The sequence below is a fragment of the Alligator mississippiensis genome, chromosome 1 (genome assembly GCF_030867095.1).
Source record: "Alligator mississippiensis isolate rAllMis1 chromosome 1, rAllMis1, whole genome shotgun sequence".
NCBI lineage: Eukaryota > Metazoa > Chordata > Crocodylia > Alligatoridae > Alligator > Alligator mississippiensis.
The window spans coordinates 32896335-32920367 of record NC_081824.1 but is presented as its reverse complement, the minus strand read 5'-3'; the positions used below and the strand labels follow the sequence as shown (position 1 = coordinate 32920367).

The following is a 24033-nucleotide window of genomic DNA, read 5'->3' as shown; positions in this document are numbered from 1 at the left end:
GATCAGTAATAACAAAAAATGTAAATATGGGATAAGCTCAAACAGAAGGAAAATCTATTTTTCAGACAACTGAGAAACACTTTAATATTATGCTGTAAAGGATGTAGAGAAGATGAGATTAAGCCTTTGAAATGACAAATAACAGAATCGCTAAAGGCTAAACTAAGTATATTTCATGAAAACATGATCCAGTCTTACTTAATTTTTGTCATAACTTAATAATATATAAAACAGAGATGGAAAGCATGGCTCATGAATTTAAAGATAAGAGAACATATAACGTGTATTTGGATTTCCTGTTATAAGCATATCATCCCCTCAGAGTTTCAACCTTATCCCTTCCAAAATAAATATTCAGGAATGCTATTGACCAACGCTGACTATAGCTGGCCATTCCAAAAAGGATGGCAAACTCAGTCACAGAGTGCTAATATATTTGATTACATTTTATAATTGATTTTGGAAGGGAAAAAAAATATTTTTTTGACAGCATTTTCAGGAAAAGATAAAAACGACAAAACTTTTTGGTCAGTACTGGAAGGTGGTAAAATATATACATATTATTTGACAAAATTCCAATATTTGCAAAAAGAGAAACACAGTATTAAACATGTCCTCAGTTTTAAACCTCCTCTACTGAAGTCACACAGGCATTACATTTCTCCTGGGAGACTTGCAGCTCTCCCAGAAGAAAATGTAAGTGTACAGGCACTCATACACTTCCTTCAAGAACAAAACTGGTGGGTCTAGGAGAAAAATAACCTATCTTCATCCTGGCAAAGGTCTTTACCAGGAGCTTTTCCCAGGAGAATGGTCACCTGTAACTTTCTCTACCACATGACTCCTCCCAGGGACCAGAAGGATTTGAGCAGTCCTGGAAAAAATCAACTGGAGGCAAAGGCTCCTGTGCCTTCCTGAGACTGTGGCCACCACTGACCAGGAGAGAAGAGAAGGAACACCCAGTGTGAGGACTTCCCAGTGTGAGGAGCGCTCAGGAAGTTTTGCCCCACTGCTCCTCGTGCTTTCCCCAGCCTGGGATCACCCTGGTCTGAGGAAAGCATGAGGACCAGGAGCAGTTGCCTATACTGGTCCCTCTCCCAGTAACATTTCTAGTGTTGGAAATTTTTTGTCTGTTCATGGCTTAAGTCATGCCCACTCCAGTGCAGATAAAAAGGGTTATAATATAGTCAACAGAATGGACCAGTGATTTTATAGTTTTCTCACTTTTAATGAAGATAAGTCTCAGAAGAAATAACAGGAATTGTTGCAATTTTCAGAGCTGTACTTTGTAAATATTTTGGGTTATATCACTTGTTAAGAGCTTTTTTAAATGGTTAATGTAGTGATGTTTGAAATTGTTAACATACATTATTCTCTTAACCATTATTTATAAACACTCACCCACAATAATATTTATTTGAATGTTAAATACCTAATTCTTTTGATAGAAACTTCCATCCCCAAACTACAAATATTTGCATACTGTATACCCTGTGTATAAAATAAACTGTAGTCTTCAAGTATGTAAACCACATACTACTACTACTACCTAATCCAAATGAACTGTGTATGGATGTAAACAAATGCAATTTAGTATGTCAATTTTAATGATAGCACTCAGTATTCTTGAAAACTTTGTGTGTCAAGCAAAATACAAGTATGGTACTTGTATTTATTAGGTTCTCCTCGGATTGTCTGGTGTGCTATGTTGCTCATATAGTTAATACATTTACAAAGGACATTAGTATGTTCCCCTTTCCTTGAGATTCTTGCTTTGTGTTGACAGTGAAACATAACAGATGAAAATTAAGGTTCAATAGCTATGCCTACCTAGAATGTACCCCTTTGTGAGACAAGGACTGTCTTTTTTATGTCTTGTACTGCACCTAGTGCAATGGGAGTCTTTGTCCAGGATTGGGGCTGTCAAGTACCCCTGCAATACCTCAACAACAAGCATTTATATAGACTATGTAAGAAATATAACATTCGATTTTGGAGTAACTTCATTGAAAATCCAGACAATTCTGCAGTTCAAAGACAAAACTCATTATTTTGGGGGTGTGCAATCATCCATGTAGTGAATGTGCAGAATGGTTGGAATATGCAATTTATGACTTGTAGTTACCAAGATGAGATGAGACTTATAAAAAGTTGTGGTAATATATTATGGTGACCACTGCACAGATATATCAGATTGTAAATTCTGTAAGATAGAAACTGTATTTACATGTCAAGTGTAATGGGATCCCAAACCTGACTAAAGCTTTTAAACGTTACCACCATTCAAACAAGAGGGCAAATCATGTCCCTAACTGCAGCCATACACTGGGAAAAAACCGAGTCTGCAAGGCCTGGACCAGATGAAATAGAGAGATAAAGTATACTGATGACACATCATATCTCTGCGTGATTTTGCCCAGTGGCCTCACATACATGTTGAACAGGGTGGGTGACAAAACCCCACGGGAAAGGTTTCAGGAAGAAAAAAATATCACTCATCACCATCTTGTAGGAGCTGCCTCTCTCTTAGGAAAGAGTGAAACGAATGAAGAGTGGTCCTGTGAAAATGTAAACAATTTATTAGCACCTGTTGGTCCAGCTGCAGCTGTCCCCCCTGATGCTTTATGGTGCTGAGTAGCCCTGATATGCCAGTGCCCTTCTCCTGCTCATACTGTTGCCCCTAACTCGCAAGCCACAAACTCCCTAGCCCTGCCAGTGCCCCTCACTTTGGACCCACAGTCCCTTGCCCCCCTCAGCCATACTAGTGCCCCTCACTCCCAACCCACAGCCCTCCATCCCCATTACTTTCCCCTACTCCCAACCTACAACCCCCTGTCCCTGCCAGTGGCCCTCACTGCTGACCCATAGTCCCCTGCCCCCTATGTTCCTCACCCCCAAACCACAGGCCCCACAGTTCCTGCCAGTGGTCTGTGGGGACATGACAGGGACAGCCTCCAGCATGAGCTGCAGGAAGCACACCTCATGGGGAAGCACAGGCAGTGGCTGGGGAATCACACGCTGTCTCACACCACCAGGTAAGGCTTGGGCTGGGGCTGCGGTGTGATAAAGCACAGTGGGGAGGACCAGTGCTGCAGTTCCCAGCATCATCATGAAGTTGAGCGTGGCTCTGCCCTGGGCCATGCTGTGGACAGTAAAAGGAGGGCAAGGGATGCAGGCGGTATCCATCCCTCCCAGCATGGCAGCTGTAGCTATGGTGGCTATGGCTTGTGTGGTCAGCAGCAGAGCTAGTCAAGCCTTGGTATGGGCTGCAGAGAGGAGGAGGGGATGCCTGTGGCACTCCACACCCTGGTCTTGGTCTCCCATACTGCATCAGGAGGCCTGGCCATGGCCTCCCCCACAGCAGCACCTCCTGGCCTCTTTACCTCTGTAACTGAGAGCACGGGCACCAGTCCCTAGCACTGCTGGCCTGGCCATGCAGCTCCCTGACACCCCTGAAGGACCCCCCCAACTCTTTTCCCCCACAGGAGGGGCAGTCAGCTCCATGTAGACCCCACTGGTAACAGCACAGAGTTGGGCTCGCTGGTGGCACCAAGCATTTCTCTGACCCCCACTGCCATGCCACAGCCTGGGTGCCCAGACACCTTCCCCCAGCACTGAACAAGCACCCGCCCCATCCTCACTTCCTCCACAAACACATCCTCCCTCTACACATCCCTGCCGCACACACACACATACACACACACACACACACTCCACACAGCCCCCTGCACAGTCCCCAAGCCCTGACCCTCCAACCCAACCCCAAAGACTTAGAGACCTACCTGTATCCAGCAACCAGGGTTGGTCCCACCACCCTGCCTGACTGTATGCTAGCCGTGTGTGTGTGTGTGTGTGTGTGTGTGTGTGCGCGTGTGTGTGTGTGTGCATGTGCATGCACATGCACACACATGCAGGTGGTACCACCTGCCTCTAATTGTCTGCCCCCTGCCCAACCATCCCTGAGCAGCTCCTTGCCAACTGAACAGCCACCAGTCTGCAAGGCGAAATCTGCAGTTTCCCACATTTTTCTCCTTTAAAGGGGAAAATCTGTGTTTTTCCATGGGAAATAGAAAACCCTGATCCCTGGTGATCACCCATTCAGTGACCTTCCCTGAAACAGATTGAGTGAAGTTAGAAAAGGGGCAAAAACTGGCTGAGGAGTCAACATCAAACAATGGTTTCTTGAGTAGGAGTCAATCACAGACTTAAAAATGTCTGGCACCCTGATCTCGCAGAGGGAGGAATCAACAAAGCCCACCAACAATTGCTCGCATCTTCTGAACAAGCCAGGATGGACACTGGTCACAACTAGTTGCTCACATCTCCCCCAAGCACTGGTTTCAACAGTCAATATAGTTGAAACAAATCCATGTAAACTGGGATGAGACAAGCCCAAATCTGACTCAAAAATGGAAGGATGTAGGATAATGATAGGAGTGCTGAATAATGTAGGAGTGCTGAAGAATGTACAGCAGGAAGTAGAAAAGAGGCCAGGCAATCGGCAGATAATTTCATAGGATTTTTTGAGCTCCTTGGTGGACAATCTCCAACTGAAGGCGCAAAGAAACGCTGAGAGAAATACAAAAGGGAAGCTCTGAGCACTCAAAGCTACTATCTTTTCAAGGAAGCATTCCAAGCCATTCCCAGATTGCCAGGAGCTGTCAAGAAAAACTGTCATCTAGAATAGCCCTAAGCAAGCCAGATGTTAGCTGATTGTGGAAAAAGCACTGGCATTTTGGGAATGGAGTTCCTGGGAAAAGTACAAGAAGGCCGAGTCCACGATTAGATGTGACCAGTGAAGAAACTCCAGGAGTATGTAGTGCTGAAATCCTGGCAACCATCTCTGGAATCCATTGACCTTTGCTGTTGGGGTGATCATTTCGAAACAAAATAGATTGATATTGAGGTTCAGATTGGAATGCCAGGGAAGAATCAGGAGGTAAAAAGTTGGAATCGTTTAGTCTATCAATTTTATATAAAATCTAATGCTATTTTTCAGATGATCCTTGATTGAATCAACTCTAGCAGTGGACTGCACAGCAAAATAACTGTTTAAATTAATGATTGACACTTTTCTTACATTGTTTTCAAATTACCTTACACTTAAGTCATTGCACAAGACTAAGGCAAAGACAAATGATGGATATCAAGGTCTTTATTTTCAGGAGAAGAGTTCTGCTTCGGATTAGATTTTCAGATTAGTAGAAACACCTGATAAGGTCAGTGTACATAATTATAAAAAGACAGTGATTCAAGATCTGATTATTTTGAGATAACAAAGGAGGTTTCGTATTAATTTGGAAGATTGAGCACTGTTCCAAATTGCAGTCATCTTTCTGGAAATAACTGGAGTTTGTTAAATAAAATCTTCTGATAGTGAAACAATTTAACTAATTATAAATTATTAAAATATAAGGATTAGTTTAGGCTATTTCTCTTGTATTATATGTAGTAGTGTTGAGGACAGCACAGGAGGTAAATACTTAATATATGTTTAATATAAAGGCAATTTGCAAATGATTGCAAAAAAAAATAATAGAAATTAGGCCAGAAGAGAACCATGGTGATCATCTAGTGTAACTTGCATAACACAAGTCAGGGACTTTCACATTCAAGCTCCTTATAGTACCTGGTGGCTCAAAAGTGTTAATATTGAAAGAGATTTCCTCCTTTCTGAAGAAGCTTCAACTCACATAGAGTGTCCATGAATTTTAGTGCTTAGATCCATGTGGTAAGTAATAATTTAAACTTCACATATTTTCCATTAACTCAGCTCTAGCAAGTTTAGTAAGGACCCAGCCCTGAAAGGTACTGAGCAACCTCTAACTTAAACCAAATTAGAAGGCACTCAATAATATAATGCAGGATTAGATCCTAAAATTTGGACATCTCTGTGCATCATTACTTTCTGCTCAAAATAGGAAAAGATTTCAAAATTTCTGGGGTCATGACCAGACATTTAGCTCCCCAGGGACAACTAGCAGCAGGACACTTTGTACCACTGCTAGTTGTCCCAAAGCATCACCTGTGCCACATGCCCTGTGGCATGTAGCAGGTTAGCCCGGGTGGGATAAGAGAGGCTAGGGCCAGCACAGCCTTACTTGGGGTCCTGGGTAAGCTGCCCATTACTCCTGCAAGTGTGGAGCCTGGCTGGCAGATGAAGTGTGGCTCCGGCTGGCTAAGCTCTGTTTTTGAGTGGCTCATGCTGTCCCTGTGTATGCCGCCCTGCTTTTTTTCTGAGCAGATTTTCTCCAGGGATCAAAAAAACCCCACTGCATGGCAAGGTAGTAGTGCAGGAAACACCTGAATGTGCAGTATGTGGCGCTGCAGAGAGTTCTGGTCTGTCTGCAGAGCCACATACCACATGGCTGTACTTGTCTGGACATGGTCTGGGGGGCAAATCACAAGCACTATTAGGTTGAGCTGCTTCCTTCCCTGCATGGCAGCTAGCAAGGAAGGGTGACAATTTTTATTGTGTCAGATGTATTTTTCCACCTTCATTCACTATGAAATGTCAGGCATGCTGGAAAGCAACAGTACTCAGGATGGGTTTTCTCCCATGGCTATCAGTCAGGCATGTTTCCTTTCCATTCCAAATCTGGCAAACCTATTGGGCAATGACTGCCTCAGCCTCAGCTAATGTGAAGGATGCAAAAAGTAAAAGTCAGGGAAATCAGTTGTGGTTTGCTGCCTGCTGCCTGTTACAGTTGTTTCACTGCCTTTTCTATCACCTACATAAGCACTCCTGTAGAGTGATACAGGGGTTGCCAATGACTCATTTTTGGTTTGGTATCTCAGAGCAGTGCATAACCTGTAAGGAAGCTCTGTTCCTAGCTAGCCATGCCTTACCTTCCTGTTCTTCTGATCAATTTCCTTTCTGAAAACTGGTTACAATGCTTAGGTTTAAGTCTGCATCTGGTGTTATACTCTGGCAAGTGACTGTTAATACGACATTTTAGGGGTTCATATTTATTACCTAACACTGATTTTCTTATCAAATGTGCCCAGGTTACATATCTGCCTTAGTATGATGCCCTGCCTGTGTTTTGTTGTCTAAACTGGATTTTATCAGTCTTTAACCTTATCACTACAGAGAAAGGTTCTACAGGTTACATTAGGCCCTTTGGGCTCCTATACATGTGCAGGGAGCCCGCTCCAGTGTGCTGGAAATCCAGCTGGAAATTAACTCACTCCAGCAGACTCTAGTGCCACGTGTATCAGTGTCCCCACGCTGAAACATAGTGGTGGGGAACTTTGAACTAAAGCTTGTTTGATGAGCCACCATTTTTCAGCGCAGGGATGCTGATACACATGACACTCAGGCACTTTTTATTAGCATGGCTCACTAATTAAAGTGCCCCTACACACCTCCCAGAGCACATGTAAAAATGCCCTTTGTTACACTTGTACAATATATTCTCTTAGGTGAAACCATGAAGGACTCCATTACTTTCCAGGTTTACCTAGAAATAACATGGAACTTTGTAAACAGCTCTGTTGGTACTACTGTATGGGAATCCAACTCAATTCTGCTTAGCTTGATTGGATTTCCAGGGTTAATAGAGGTAAATACCTCTATTAAAATGTACTTATAACTAAAAACTGTGGGCCTGCTGCTGTAAATGGTGTGCCTTCATTGAAAGCCATGAGAGGATATTAATTTATGCTATCTGAAGATAGTATGTCCATCTGCACCAATACACAGGTAAAATACACACACATATGCACCCCTCTCCGCCCCGCCCCCCCCCCCCATATATGATTGCTTGGAGTTTAAAAGTGATCTAAACAATTTTCACATGATGCTAATGTAACAGAGTTACATCAGGCTCTCTGACAGTCTGGTCTCTGTCTGGTTGCACATATGTTTCACCCTGTTGCAACAAAGGAAGTTCGGTGTGATTGACCCATTCAATCTGGATTTCTGATTGGACTAGCCACGATCCATGGATGTGGCTCAAGGTGATTGGAAAATTCACTCTGAAATCCTGGTTGGATGAGCTGTTATCCAGGGGCATGGCTCCCTGAGGGGATAAAAGAAGGCACGTGCTGCAGCCAGGGGGAGGAGAAACATTTGGGTATCAAAAAGCTGGGGTAAGCTGACTCAGTCGGGTGGTCAAATGAGCCCCAGAAGAGCCTGAAATCAGTGAGATGAGGATAGAGTAAGAGTAGGATGGGAGACAGAGCAAGACAACACCTGTCAAGTCTGGACGGGTCTGTCAGCGTATCCTTTGTTTGTTACAGGGGAAGGAATTGTAGTCCCAGAGGAGCCTTCCCCAGGTGCTTGCAGCCTGCCCATGAAGGGGAGGTGGGGAGAGTCACCTGTCCCATGCATGGGAGAGTGCCCCATTGGATTCTGAGCGCTGGAGAAAGATATTGTAGGTGGGGATTGCAAAACCGTGGGTTTTCACTGAGCCATGGAATGGGACATAAACCTCTCCCCAGGGTGCAGGAGCCTGGTAGTAAGCTGCACGGTACTTGCCAGAGCCCCAGCTGAGGGGTAGGAGCTGAGTTCTGGCTGAAGGAAGTTGACTCCACCCACCCTGCAGGAGGAGTGACTGGTATGAGACTGATCCAGGGAGGATCTCACTGCTACACTATAGAGTATAAGACCCTGAAGGGGCTGATACATGTGAGTGAGTCAGAACTTTGCTGCCTCTCCCGTGGTGTTGGAGGGTGTGTGTAAAAGACTGGGTTGTCACCTGCATCCACAACCAGTGGGACAGTCATCACTGGGAGTTGTGCAATGTCACTACAAGCAACATAGGATGAAACTCATCTAGGAACCGACCTGAGGATTAAGTGTAAGGGGTTCTCACTAACCCCCTCCTTCCCCCAGAGACTGCTCCAGAAGATGAAGCTGTTTGGGGTTTCATAGTGCTGTAGCATATGTATAATAGTAATTAGTATATAATAGCTATTAGTAGGACTATGTGACACTTCAGGCCCTGATTCAATTTGGCAGAGATTCAGCCCGATTCAGTAGCTGAATCTCTGAATCTGAATCAAATCAGAGGACCCTTTAATCTCTCCAAATCAAATCAGAACCCTCCAAATTGATTCAGAGAGATTTGGAAAGATTTGGCGATTTGGACATAGACATAGATTTAAATATTTTTTCTACATTCCTCTAGGTAACAGGGGCTCATGAGTGTTGTAATGCTGGGGTGCATGGAGTCTCCCACAGAAGCATGGGGGGATCCCCAGCAGGCTTGGCAGCAGACCTGGAAGTGGATCAGAAGCACTTCTGGTCCACTTCTGGGTCTGCCAAGGAGCATGCTGGGGGCCCCCCATACTCCTCCCCACTTGGTGACAGGTGCCTCCTGAGTCTGGGAGGGGGGCACCTGGGGTCCGCCGCGGCCAAGCACCAAGCCAGGGAGGTGCAGAGGGGACCCCCAGCGCACTGCCTGGAAGACCCAGAAGTGGACCAGAAGTACTTCCAGTCCACTTCTGTGTTCCCTGCCAAGCACGTGGAGGGCCCCCGCTCTCCTGTGTGATGCTCCATGCACCCCAGCATCGCAGCAATCACGGGCTGCACCTGCTACTTCAAGGTATGTAGAAAAAACTTTTAAAGCTTTGTCTATGTCCAAATCGCCGATTGTCCAAATCAGCATCGAATCTTCGGATTCAGCCAAATCAGATCAGGGACAGTGATCCTAATCAATTAACCAAAACACTGTCCCTGATTCAGGGCAAATCTGAATCAAATAGTGCTTGCTTCACACACCCCTAGTTATTAGTATCTTTGTTGGTGTATATATTGATCTTTATGGTCTTTTCTACCTCTCCTGATCTCCCTATGTAAATATATTGTATATAGTTACTGACTGTTGTCTGATCAAAGGTTTTGATGCTTCAGGTGTCCTTCTGTAGGGAGACCCCCCACACTCTAGGAACTGGGACTCCAAGGCAGAGACCCCAAGGATCCATAATTAGCCACACCTGGCAGGTAGCTCCGCCACCTGGGTCACACTAAATTGATGGAATTAAGCCTTATTTCAGTAACATTTTAAGAAAGCTATATATCTTGCCTCAATGCAATTTTGGTCAGTATGATGATAAGTGAAAAGTGGACTTTTTGTTGTAGTATAGAAGGTACTTGCATTTCACAGTGGAAACAACAATTAAAGATGCAAATGTAAACTATATTCCACATATTGTTTAGTCTTTTGTGCGCTAAATGTTACCCACAAGATCATAATTTTCCAATTTTTTGAAAAACAGACTTAGTTTATAATGAAATAACCAATTATTTTCGCTGACTCTAAAAGCCTGATCCAATTTATATCCTTCTATAAAAGAATATTAAAGAAAATGAGCCATTAACCAGGGTTTAAAAGACACTTCTTATAGAATTCTGGGTTTGGGGATATGAAGCCAGAGAAGTAACACAATGTTTCATACTGAGATAACCATCTAAATAGTACAGCGCAGTACTGAGAGAGGTAAACAATCTGAAAGCAGACAGGTGGTAAAAAACCATAGCAACAGAAGGACTGGGCAATGTGGTACAGACGCAAACTGAGCTCTCCATATGAATTGTTTTGCCCTCAGTCTAATGTAAAATTCTGACTTACTTCTAACATATTTTAGATTTAAAAGTCCATTTCCTCACTCTCCCTTAGTCAGCTTATCTCTTTTTTGTAACCTCTTTCTTTGTTTTCTTCCATTTTCAGTCAACGTTAGGTACCCAAACCCTAGCAGGAAGTGCTCAACCTCTCATGGCCTGACCAAAGCTGATTGTGTTTCTCTTTTGCTACCACATTATAAGTACACTAACCCATCTCTATCTTATTTGTTTTCGTCACACTTCTCCTCCACTCCCTCCAGTATTTTGTGGGCGCGTCTACATATGACATTCATGCAAATGAATAAACTCCAGCACATATTGCACCAGAATTTCTTGCTCCTGGGTGCTGTGTTTTTATGTGCACCTGGAACCATAGCACATTGAGCTGGGTAGCAGCAGTCCCGGCTGACAAGAATGCTGCTGCAGGATAATACTTGTATTTACAAGTACTAACCTACAGTGGAGTTAATTAGTTTCCTGAAACCTAACAGAGCTGCACATATAGATGCTTAGACATTACTATGGGGCTAATTGCCACACCAAGAAGTTCCTGCTGCCTCACCCAGACTTTTTCCTGGGATGTCACACTTGCTGGACACAATGTTTTTCAGGAGAACTTGCTCTGTTTCACATAGTCAGGACTGACTCTGGAAATATCCGTCTTTCTACATTCTGCCCTCCAAAAATAAAGAACATGCCTTTATTTTATTTTATTGGGGGGGGGGGGCAGGGAGAGGAGGGGCATGTGGTATGCAAGGAAAATACAATACTTTTCTCCTTCCTATTCCAACTTATTTTTTAGTTATTGTATCTCTGATCTCCATTTTTCCCTGATATATTTCCATCTTGCTAACCAAATCCATTAATAATTAACCCACACATTTTTGATCATTTTACTTAAGAGTAAAAAGAGAAGTAAGGCTGGAAAGTAAGTCATAGAGAAGTAAGGCTGGAAAGGACCTCCAGAGATCATCTAGTCCAACCCCCTGCCTGAGGCAGGATCATCACTTTCCAAGCCATCCCATACAACCATAATCTAAACTCTGCATAAGACTACCCTCGACCCTAATACAACAGAGTCCTAATGACCTAACCTGTCAAAGGCAAAGCAAGGGATGCATGGTAGCCAATGTCCTACTTCTATAAAATGTTTTCAGTATAGACTCAAGAGGCCCTGGGTAGAGTGCCACACCCCCTGCTACAGAAGAAGGCAAAAACCCTCACAGTCTGTACCAATCTGACCATCGAGTAAAATTCCTTTCTGAACCCAAATATGGTGATCAGGCTGACCCTGATTAGAGAGGAAGGACCCTTACCCTCTAACCAGGAACCTCCAGCTTTGATCCTAGCAGGAGCATTGGCAAACCTCAGTAAAAGTCCCCAGCCTTTGCTGTAGCCAGCCCCCAATGCATCTGGGAAGGCTTAAAAACACACTGACACATATAACAGATAAAAGAGGGTGGACAGTGGCAGCAACCAGTAAAGCTCAGAAGCATGGAAAATACCCATGGTAGAAAATAGGCATAGCTACCCCTTGATCATCTCTGACCAGTGGCTGTCATACCTCTTCTTGAGGACCTCCAGTAATGGTGGACACTGTGGAGACAACTCCAGTAATGGTAGAGTTGACTGTGGAGACAACTCTAGTCTTTGTTGCAAGTTTAAGCCATTCATCCTCATTGCAGCAAGAGAAAAAAGGTGATTTCCCTCTTCTTTATGGCAGTCCTTCAAGTATTTGAAGACTGCTATTATGTCCCCTCTTAAGCACTTTTTTCACAAGCTGAACATGCCTAGCTCCTTCAGCCTCTCCTTGTATGACTTGCTTTCAAAGCCCTTGATCATCTTTGTGTTAGACCCTCTCTGATTTCTTCATGTCTTTTTCAAAATGTGGAGCCCAGAACCATATACTGTGAACTACATCACAGTTAGGGCGGCTAGGATCTGGAACCAACTTCCAAGGGAAGTAGTGCTGGCTCCTACCCTGGGTGTCTTTAAGAAGTGGCTTGATGCCTACCTGACTGGGGTCAATTGAGCCCAGTTTTCCTCCTGCCCAGGCAGGGGGTCGGACTTGAAGATCTACAAGGTCCCTTCCGACCCTACTTCTATGATTCTATGATATACAGTACTCCACATGAGGCCTAACCAGTGCCAAGTAGAAAGACACTATCACCTCCCATGTTCTACGATTAATGATTCTATTGATGCAGTCTAAAACTGCATTCGCCTTTTGTGTGGCTGCACCATATTGCAGACTCTCACTGAGTTTGTGGTCTAGCAAGACTTCCACGTCCTTTTCTATAAAGATGCCATCCAGGCAGGTGTTTTCCATTTTGTATTTGTGTTTTTAACTATTCTTCCTGAGGTGTAGCCCCTTGCATTTGTCCACATTGAACTGCATCCCTCTAGCCCAACGTTTCAATCTGTTGAGGTCCTTCTGTATTGTGCTCACGTTCTCCAACATGTTCATAATCCTTCCCACTTTTCTGCTGTCCACAAAGCTCAAGAAACTTTCTGTGCCAGCATCCAAATTGTTAATAAGCATATTGAACAGAATCGGGCCCAGGAAAGACCCCTGTGTGACTCCACTCAAAACTTCCTGCCATTCTGACATGGACCCATTAATAATTACCCTTTGCTTGTGGCTACTGAACAAGTTGTCTATCCACCTTGTAGTAATTTTATCTAGCTTACATTTTGCCAATTTGTTTATGAGAAGGTCATGTGGGACCTTGTCAAAAGCCTTGCTGAAGCCCAGATACACTATATCCACTTCTTCTCCTCTCACCTGTCTTCTATAATGTATATCTTTTTTTAAATTAACAATTGAGTAACACTGGGGATTTTTAGATTCAGAAAGAAAATAAATAAATCATTAGCCTCCACAGAGCATCTTCCTGTATAGCCCCACTAATATGCTTAAATAGTGTTCTTTTAGATGCAAAACAGAGTTCAGGACTCAATAACAATTCAGTCTTTAGTCTATCTTCTGAGGCTCTCTATAAGGCTGATGACAGACATTCAATTAAAAGTGTGATGGGATCTTATCCACAATCCCAACAATCATGCCTCCTGCCATGCTGCATGTGCATGGCAGGGCACATGAGCATGGGATCAAGGATCAGATCCCAATTGTGCCACATCACAAACATGGGCTCCTCTTGTACCAGCAAGTGGAGGTCTCATGGCTAGGAGCACCTGTCAGCTGACAGGTGTTTCCAGCCTCAGGAAGCACTGAAGTCTTTCAAGTCTCCAGTGTCAGCCACACACTCAATTTATGGTTCAATGGAAACTAGCCACAAAATTATTATACATTTTTGTGTAATAACTTTGTGGATTATACCCTGCTTTATCATGCCATTAATTGAATGACTGTGTGACCAGGATACTACTTATGGCATTATTAACTAGTTAATCACATCTTAAGCTGAACATGTGCCAGGGCCTCAATGCCACAGTTTGATTGTGGGTCATGCTGTATCCCAAAATATGAGCTGCCAACTAATATTTATGTAGAGCCTTGACTGGATATCAAATAAGAATGTCTTTGAACCATGAACAAGAGAACACATAATCTGATTTAATTTAACCATTTCCATGCTGTGGTATTTGATTTCCCAATGGCCTGAGCCAACACAGACTTGTTGCAATGTTCATTCATTAAGAGACAAATTCTGTATATGCTGACTCTGATGAAAATGGAATGAGTCCAGATTCACCCTGAGGTAACTGCATGAAGATGTTGATTATAACTACTATAATTCATAGATTCATAGATGTTAGGGTCGAAAGGGACCTCAATAGATCATCGAGTCCGACCCCCTGCATAAGCAGGAAAGAGTGCTGGGTCTAGATGACCCCAGCTAGATACTCATCTAACCTCCTCTTGAAGACCCCCAGGGTAGGGGAGAGCACCACCTCCCTTGGGAGCCCGTTCCAGACCTTGGCCACTCGAACTGTGAAGAAGTTCTTCCTAATGTCCAGTCTAAATCTGCTCTCTGCTAGCTTGTGGCCATTGTTTCTTGTAACCCCCGGGGGCGCCTTGGTGAATAAATCCTCACCAATTCCCTTCTGTGCCCCCGTGATGAACTTATAGGCAGCCACAAGGTCGCCTCTCAACCTTCTCTTGCGGAGGCTGAAAAGGTCCAGTTTCTCTAGTCTCTCCTCGTAGGGCTTGGTCTGCAGGCCCTTGACCATACGAGTTGCCTTTCTCTGGACCCTCTCCAGGTTATCCGCATCCTTCTTGAAGTGTGGCGCCCAGAATTGCACGCAGTACTCCAACTGCGGTCTGACCAGCGCCCTATAGAGGGGAAGTATCACCTCCTTGGACCTATTCGTCATGCATCTGCTGATGCACGATAAAGTGCCATTGGCTTTTCTGATGGCTTCGTCACACTGCCGGCTCATGTTCATCTTGGAGTCCACTAGGACTCCAAGATCCCTTTCCACCTCTGTGCCACCCAGCAGGTCATTCCCTAGGCTGTAGGTGTGCTGGACATTTTTCCTCCCTAGGTGCAGCACTTTGCATTTCTCCTTGTTGAACTGCATCCTGTTGTTTTCTGCCCACTTGTCCAACCTATCCAGGTCTGCCTGCAGCTGTTCCCTGCCCTCTGGCGTGTCCACTTCTCCCCATAGCTTTGTGTCATCTGCAAACTTGGACAGAGTACATTTGACTCCCTCGTCCAAGTCGCTGATGAAGACATTAAAGAGTATCGGTCCAAGGACCGAGCCCTGCGGGACCCCACTGCCCACACCCTTCCAGGTTGAGACCGACCCATCTACCACGACTCTTTGGGTGCGACCCTCTAGCCAATAAGTCCCTGTTCTATATTAAATCTGTTACCATGGGGTAGAGGGGGAAAGAAAGGGCCTACTATTATATTTACTATGTATTCACAAGACTTGTCAAGTGCATAATGGCAGATTCATTAAATAGTTAATGCCCAGTAAAATGAGATTCCATTGCAAATATCAACCCCTTTGACATTAAAAGCAAATAATGTGATTATAAACAGTGTAACCATAATGATTAACTGATTAAATCCATGCTCCTCTCTGTATCATACCTGCTTTAGAAGATGCCTTCTACAATTTGAAAAAACTGGCTTGTACACAATGCTGCTTAGATAAGCCTGCTGAGCTTAAGTAAAATTTTTAATTAAAAATGTATGTTTCAAGATAAAACAGCTTCCTCTAATGTAGGATAATGAAGGGATAATATTCCAGATAGAGATGCACAGCTCACTATAAATGGCTTTTTGGGGTGAGTAAAAGCCAAAGCAAAGCTGAAGCATTCAAAAATCACAAAAGCCATTGACTGTAAGTCTGTTCCAGTTCTGTAGACATCATTTCTGTCACATTACGAAACAAAGGAAATTCCACTAACTAGATTTTTAAATAAAATAAATAAATAAATAGGGCAGAAGTGCTAGACTTCAGAAAGGCTAACTTCACTGTGCTCAGGAGGTTAGTTAGTGAGGCACTGAAGAACAGAAGCATTGGTGAGATGGGAGTCCAAGAAAAGTGGACCTAAAGGAAGCAATCCTTTGGGCGCAGGAGACAAATCCATTGCACAGGAGAGGGGGCAAAGGGGTCAAGAAACCCTCTTGGCTGAACAGGGAAATCCAGGAAAGCTTAAGGCCCAAAACAGAGGCATATAGGCTGTGGAAGCAGCGGGTAGCTACCAAGGCAGAGTGTACCTACTTGGCCCACATTTACAGGGAAGCTGTTAGAAAGGCCAAAGCAGAAATGGAACTTAGGCTGACAACAAAAATTAAAGACAACAAAAAGTCATTTTTCAGTGTGCCCGCCTCTGCTCAACCAGGCGCTCCCGGGCTGCTCTAGCCCGAGTGGCCGTTCTCACTGGCCACGAGCTCACGAGAGGGCCCCGGGAGGTGCCTCGGGTGGTGACGGGAGGCCCCCTAACCTCGCCTGCCACAACTTTGAATGTAACCTCAGTGGTGGGGGGTCTCCGTTAATGCTGCCTCCCGGGGTCGTTGCACCTTCGGCGGGCACTCACGGGGCTCCAACCTCCCCTACACCCCAGCCAATTGCCACCTGCTGCTGCTGGTCTTCTAGTGGCCTTCCTCAGGCGGCCCCGCCACGTTTCCGGTCCTGAATCTCCCGGTGGTCCTTATTTCGGGGATCCAAACTACCCAGGCTGGAATCTGCCTAGGGGTCTCACCCCTCCTGGTTTCTTGGCCGCCCCTAGCCCGTATGGTCCCGGGGCCTCCGCAACACTACAGCCACGAGCTAGCCCCAAAAAGGAAGCGAATACTAAAACTAAAACTCCAGCTCCTATATCATGCCTAGCCCAGGCCATGACCCGGGTGCCTAAGCCCCGACCGATGAGCTCCCCCTGGCTACCGGCCCGTCAGGAGGCTTAAGGCCACCGACTTCTCCGGGTGCCTACTCCCTGGGCTTGTGGCTCCCTCTCTCTGGGAGTCTTGTTCCTGGCGTTCACTCCCTCGCCGAGTCCACTGCCGGCTCCCCGCCGGCCTGTCTGTCACTTTTCTCGCAGGGTCCGCGCTCAGTTACCTCACCGGTTCCGCCACCCGCACTCCTGCTATGACAGTAACCAGTTCCTCCTCCTGTCGTGCTGCCGACGTTCTCTTCCTTTTTATCCGCGGCTCCTTTAAGAGCGCACTCTTCACTGCTATAGCCGCAGCTCTCTCCCCCGGCTCCTTTAACGTGGCAGCTCTCTCTGCTGCTGCCGGTGCTGCTATCAGCGCCGCTCTCCCGGCAGCTGCAGTTAACGCCGCTGCCTCGGCTGGCCCCGTCGGGCCGGATGCATGTGTTCTGCTGGCATGGGTCCCACTCTCGGGGTTCCCTGTGGGCTACCCCTGCCTCTCTTCCGGCCCCGCTTCCGGGGCTGCCTTTTATCTCTGCCGGGTGGTGTCTTCCGCCGGCATTGCCCGGCCCCAGCTGTATATAAGCGCAGCTTACAAACCGCGCTGGCGGTCTCGTCGCACGCGTGTCCCTGCTTGTCCCGGCCTCTGCGTGGGGTAAGTAAGTGGTTACTTCCCCCCTGGTCCGGCCCTGGGGTACCCTTCTAACCCCGGCGTCCCTGGGACATTCAGGTATACAGGGAGTAAAAAGAAGGTGCAGGGTAGCATTGGACCCCTACAGGGCAAAGTAGGGCAATTAGTGACAGGTAGTAGGGACAAGACTGAGCTCTTCAGTGAGTTTTTTGCTTCTCATTATTTCTGAAGACGGATCAAGACAAATCTCCAAATTGGATCATAGACAGGCACAAAAGGGACACCAGCCCAAAAACTGTTAACACCAACTTGGTGAAGAGGCACTTGAAAGGACTGGAAAAATTTAAGTCAGCAGGTCTGGATGATCTTCATCCAAGTTTGCTCAAGGAATTGGCCAGTGTCATAGCAGTCATTGGCATGGATGTTTCAGCACTCATGGTGCTTGGGTCAGGTCCCAGAGGACTGAAAAAGGGCCAATGTGGTCCCTATTTTCAAGAATGGGAGGAAGGAAGATCCAGGTAACTTTAGACTGGTTAGTCTCACCTCTATCCTTGGAAAAACCTTTGAAAAAATGATGTGATCCCATAAGGATCATATTTGTGGGAGTCCAGAAGGAAAAATAATGTGAAGGGCAACCAGCACAGGTTCATAGCAGGTAGATCCTGCCTGACTAACCTTGTTTCTTTTTATGACCAGGTCACAAAATGCTTAGATGCAGGAGTCAAGGTAGATGTCATTTACTTGGATTTTAAAAAGGTCTTCAATATGGTATCTCATCCTATTCTCATAAATAAACTGAGTGACTGTGATGTAGATGAGTACCTGGTCAGGTGAGTGTCAAATTAGCTTAGGGATCACACCCTGAGAGTGGTGGTGGATGGGTTGGTATTGACCTGGAAAGATGTAGGCAGTGGAGTCCCACAAGGCTTGGCCCTTGGGCTTGTGCTGTTCAATGTCATCAGTGACTTGGATAAGAGTGTGAAAAGCACTCTGTCCAAATTCGCAGATGATACCAAATTCTGGGGTAAAGGTAACACACTAGAGGGAAGGGAATGAATCCAGGTGGATCTGGACAGGTTGGGAAAGTGGGCAGAACAGAATAGGATCCAGTTCAACAAAGACAAGTGCGAAGTGCTGCACCTAGCGAGAAGGAATCACCAACACATTTACAGTCTAGGGAGGGACCTTCTCAGTAGCACAGCAGTGGAACGGGATCTTGGAGTCATTGTTGACACCAAGATGAACATGAGTTGTCTATATGACAAAGTGATCGGTAAAGTTAACCGCACTTTATCATGCATTAGCAGGTGCATCACAAACAGGTCCAGGGAAGTGATATTTCCCCTCTATGCAGCATTCGTCAGGCCACTGTTGGAGTACTGTGTCCAGTTTTGAGCGCTGTACTTCAAGAAGGATGTGGACAACCTCAAGAGGGTTCAGAGGAGGGCCACTCATATGGTTAGGGGCCTGTAAGCAAAGCCCTATGAGGAGAGATTGAGAGACCTGGATCTCTTCAACCTCCACATGAGAAGGCTGAGAGGTGATATTGTGGCTGCCTACAAATTCATCTAGGGGCAGAGAGGGGGAGGGAAGCAAGGAATAGGAGATGCACTGTTTACCAGGGCACCCCTTGGAGTAACTAGCAACAACAGCCACAAACTGACAGAGAGCAGATTTAGGTTAGAAATCAGAAAGAACTTCTTTATGGTAAGGGTTGCCAGAATCTGGAATGGGCTTTCAAGGGAGGTGGTGCTCTCCCGTACCTTGGGGGTCTTTAAGAGGAGGCTAGACATGCATCTGGCTGGGGTCACCTAATCCCAGAGCTCTTTACTGCCCAGGGCAGGGGGCCGGACTCGATGATCTACTGAGGTCCCTTCTGACCCAGACATCTATGAATCTAAATAAATATGATAAAAAGAAACTATATGTTCTTGTTCCCTGGGAATTTGGAAGTTCTGTGTTGGTCTTTCCTTTTCAGGTTTTTGACTCATGCCCTATTTGATACATTTGAAAGCCATCTGTTGGGAGGACCATTCAGCCATCTCCAGCAGGTCAGCCAACTTCTTGGCAACTATACATGACCTGTTCTTGACTCAGGCAGTGGAAGGACCAATTAGGGGGAAAGCCACTCTGGACTTGGTGTTGACCAAAGGGGAAGGTATAGTAGACGACCTAAAGATTGGAGGTACTCTGGGTGACAGTGATCATGATCTGATCAGATTCACCATCCAACAAAGGCTGGGAATTGCGCCAGCAGAACAGAAGTCCAGGACTTCAGACGGGCAGACTTTGGTAAACTCAGGAGTCTAGTTAGAACGGCCCTTCGCAACCAACAACTGGATGATCTGGGAGCTCAGGAATGGTGGTGTTTTCTTAAGGAGGCAATTCTCACTGCTCAGAAAAAGGCCATCCCCATGTGGTCAGAAAGAGGGAAAGGGGCCAAGACACCCGCTTGGCTCATCAGGGACATTAAGGAACTTCTCAAAAAGATCCAGGGAACTACTGGCCTATCAGCCTGACCTCTATCCAGGGGAAGATCATGGAAAAAATTATCAAAGAAACAATTCTTGACAAACTGGCTGATGGCAACATCCTGAAGGATAGTCAGAACTGGTGTGTTGCGGGTAGGTCTTGCCTAACCAATCTCATTTCCTTCTATGCCCAGGTGACATATCATCTGGAAAGGGAGAAGGGATTGCAGTCATATATCTTGACTTTAAAAAAGCCTTCAATCTGGTGTCCCATGATCTCCTCATGAAAACATTGGCCAACTGTGGTGTCGGCTACTTCACAGTCCAATGGCTGAGGAATTGGCTCTGAGGTCAGACCCAGAGAATAATAAACGGTAATAAATGGAAGTAAATCATTGTGGTGCACTGTGACCAGTGGGGTCCCCCAAAGCTCTGTCCTTGGGCCTATACTCTTTAACATCTTTATTAATGATGTAGACATTGGTATCAGAAGTGGATTGGCCAACTTTGCAGATGACACCAAACTTTGGGGTAAAACATCCCTACCTGAGAATAGGCTGGTGATCCAGGCCGACCTCAATAGGCTCAGAAAATGGGCAGATGAAAACCTGATGGTGTTCAACACTAAAAAATGCGAGATACTCCACCTTGGGGAAAAAAAAACCCTACAGCACGCTTATAGGCTCCGCAGTGCTACACTTGCTAGCACCACAGCCGAAAGGGGCTTGGGGGTCATGATTGACCACAAGATGAATTTGAGCCACCAATGTGATGTTGCAGCTGGTAAAGCGAGGAAAACTCTGGCTTGCATCCATAGATGCTTCTCAAGCAAATCCCAGGATACCATCCTCCTGCTGTACTTGGCCTTGGTGAGACCACAGCTAGAATACTGCATCCAATTCTGGGCTCCACAATTTAAAAAGGATGTGGAAAAGCTTGAAACAATCCAGAGGAGAGCCACACATAGGATCAGAGGGCAGGAGAACAGGCCCTATGATGAGAGACTGAGAGCCACAGGACTCTTCAGCCTGGAAGAGCGCAGGCTCAGGGGGGGCCTGGTGTCTGCCTATAAGTATAGAAGGGGTATACATCATGATCTGAGGGAATGCCTGTTCATCCGAGTCCTGAAGGGATGACAAGGTCAAATGGTCACAAATTCCACCAAGTCCGTTTCAGGCTGGACATAAGGAAAAACTTCTTTACTGTCCGAGCCCCCAAGGCCTGGAATAGACTGCCTCCAGAGGTGGTGCAAGCACCTTCTCTGGACGCTTTTAAGAAACATTTGAATGTTTATCTTGCTGGTATTCTTTGACACTAGCTGACTTCCTGCCCCTGGGACAGAGGGCTGGACTCGATGATCTTCCAAGGTCCCTTCCAGCCCTAATGTCTGTGAAAAAGAAAAAAGTGTACATGCAATGGAAAAATTGCTGAACATCCAGAGAGGAGTACACTCATATAGCCAGGGTCTACAGGCATGATACAAGGAAACCAAGGCATGCATGGAGATCAAAATGGCATCTGAAATAAAAGACAGCAAAAAGTCCTTCTATAGGTACATTGGGAGCAAAAAAAAAAATCAAGCTCCACTGTAGGACCCCTACTGAATACAGAGGGGAACCCCACAGTTGATCCCTGCGAAAAGGCTGAGCTCCTAAATACTTACTTCACATCAGTATTCTTGAAACCAGATGGGAACTCATCACCTGTCCAGAGGCCCAGAGAACACAGCGATGGCAGCAGTCCACATAAAATCAGTCCCAAACAGGTGAAGGTACTGTCAGATCATCTGGACAATTTCAAGTTGGCTGGACCAAATCACCTGCATCTAAGAGTCCTGAAAGAACTGGCTGAACTCATAGTGGTGGCTCTGGCAAGGATGTTTGAAGAGTCATGGAACTCAGGAGTGGTCCTGAATGACTGGAAGAAGGCTAGCGTGGTGCCCATCTTTAAGAAAGGGAAGAGGGACAACCCTCCTAACTATAGACAGGTCAGTCTGACTTCAATCCTGGAAAAAATGTTTGGAAAAATTGTCAAGGAAGCTATCAACCACAAGCTCATAACAGGTGGGGTACTGAGAAACAACCAACATAGCTTTGTCAAGGGGAGGTCATGCCTAATAAACCTGGTGTCTTTTTATGACCAAGTAACTAACCGGCTGGACATGGGACATGAGGTTGACATCATCTACCTGGACTTCAGCAAGGCTTTTGATACTCTATCCCATGAGATCCTCTCAATTAAATTGGAGGGTACTGGCCTGGACCAGTTAACAGTGAGATGTGTTAGCAACTGGCTCGGAGGCCTATCCCAGCATGTTGTAATCGATGGGGTTGTGCGGGCCGGGAGCGATCTGGGGCCCTTTTGTGCGCACGGGCTGTGGCCAGCAGCCCGGGCACACGGGGTCGGAGAAAACAGGTGACGAGCTAGAATTAGTGGTTGATTCAAGATTGTTTACTTACACTGAAGATGGTCGCAGTGTAGGCTGGACAGTTTTCCAGGCACAGCTCCAATTAAATCCTCGTTTGAGGACTACGACAAGCTCGGGTCTCTCCCACGGAGTGGTTGAAGCTCCGTGGATCCTTTTGCGCGCAGGGAAAGGGATAAGTCGAGGATTGCGAATGGCGATGGGGAGAGGCTAGATGCTGATCAGACCTCTGTTGCCTGCTTGAAATGCACTGGGTCCGATAGGCTCCGCAGCGCTTAGAGATCTTCACACAGCGTGAAGATCCCTCCTCCTGGTGTTCGTGGAGTCCTCCAACTTGGGCGGAAACCACTCAAGCTTTTTATATGGCTAGCAAGCCAATCACTAGCCGCCACGTGTGCATAATTTAGAACTAGCCAATAATGTGGCTCAAATTCTAATACAAATGGCGGGAACTCTTTGCAACGAGCATTTCTCAGATGCAAAAAGAAATGCACACTGCAAAGAAAGCTACAAATTTGGCGGGAAAATAATTTAGCAGTGCCAAAGCACACACAAAACAAAAATCACAACTTTGGGTTGTGACAGGGGTTACCTCATCCTGGAGGGCTGTCTCCACTGGTGTCCCCCAGGGGTCAGTGCTTGGGCCCGTACTCTTTAACATATTTATCAGTGACCTGGATGAGGGAGTGGAAAGCACAGTGATTAAGTTTGAGGATGACAACAAGTTGTGGGGAAATGTGGGCACAGCTGAGGACAGGGCAAGGATCCAGGATGACCTTGACAGGCTGATCCTATGGGCTGAACACAATCAGATGAGTTTCAATAGGGATAAATGCGAGGTCCTTCATCTGGGTAGAAAGAACCTTCATGCCACCTACACGATCGGTGGTGGTCCACTGGCTGATACCACATCTGAAAGGGTTCTGGGAGTGACAATCAACCAGAGGATGAATATAGGCCAACAGTGTGATGAAGTCACCAACAGGGCAAACAGAACTCTGTTGTGCATCAGCTGATATGCTGCCAATAAATCCAGAGAGGTGCTCCTCCCCCTTTATTCAGAGTTGGTAAGACCACAGCTGGAGTACTGTGTCCAGTTCTGGGCACTGCACTTCAAGAAGGACATGGATAAGCTCGAAGGGTACAAAGAAGGGCCACCCACATGTTCAAGGGCCTGGGGGACAGTTTAAGGCCTATGAGCCTTTAAACTAGGCTCATTGGGGGGAGGGGATGATGAGGGCGGGGGAAGCCGTGGACCACCAAACCATGTGGCACCCACAAGGACAGCCCAGCCTGAAGAAGGAGAACATCGGGAACCTGCAATCCATGGGGCGGCCAGCAGTACACGACAGGTAAGCAATAAGCAGGTAAGCAATAAGGGGCCCTTTGGGCATCAGAGCCGGGGGGGCAACAAAGGCACCAGTCACAGGGCTCAAGTGCCTATATACTAATGCTAGGAGCATGGGGAGCAAGCAGGATGAACTAGCACTCCTGCTTGCAGAAAACAAATACGACTTAGTAGGGCTAATAGAAACCTGGTGGGATTCTTCCCATGACTGGGCGGTACATATTGAGGATTATAAGCTGTAC

General features: G+C 46.0%; 1 long non-coding RNA gene across 1 annotated transcript in view; it reads right to left on the bottom strand.

Moving 5' to 3' along the window:
* The window catches only part of LOC132251154 (uncharacterized), a 105168-nt gene extending 87762 nt beyond the window's left edge, over nt 1–17406 (bottom strand). Inside the window, exon 1 of the long non-coding RNA XR_009463021.1 lies at nt 17110–17406. This is a non-coding gene — a long non-coding RNA (uncharacterized LOC132251154). The remainder of the gene's footprint in view (nt 1–17109) is intronic.
* Between the last annotated feature and the right edge of the window lie 6627 nt (nt 17407–24033).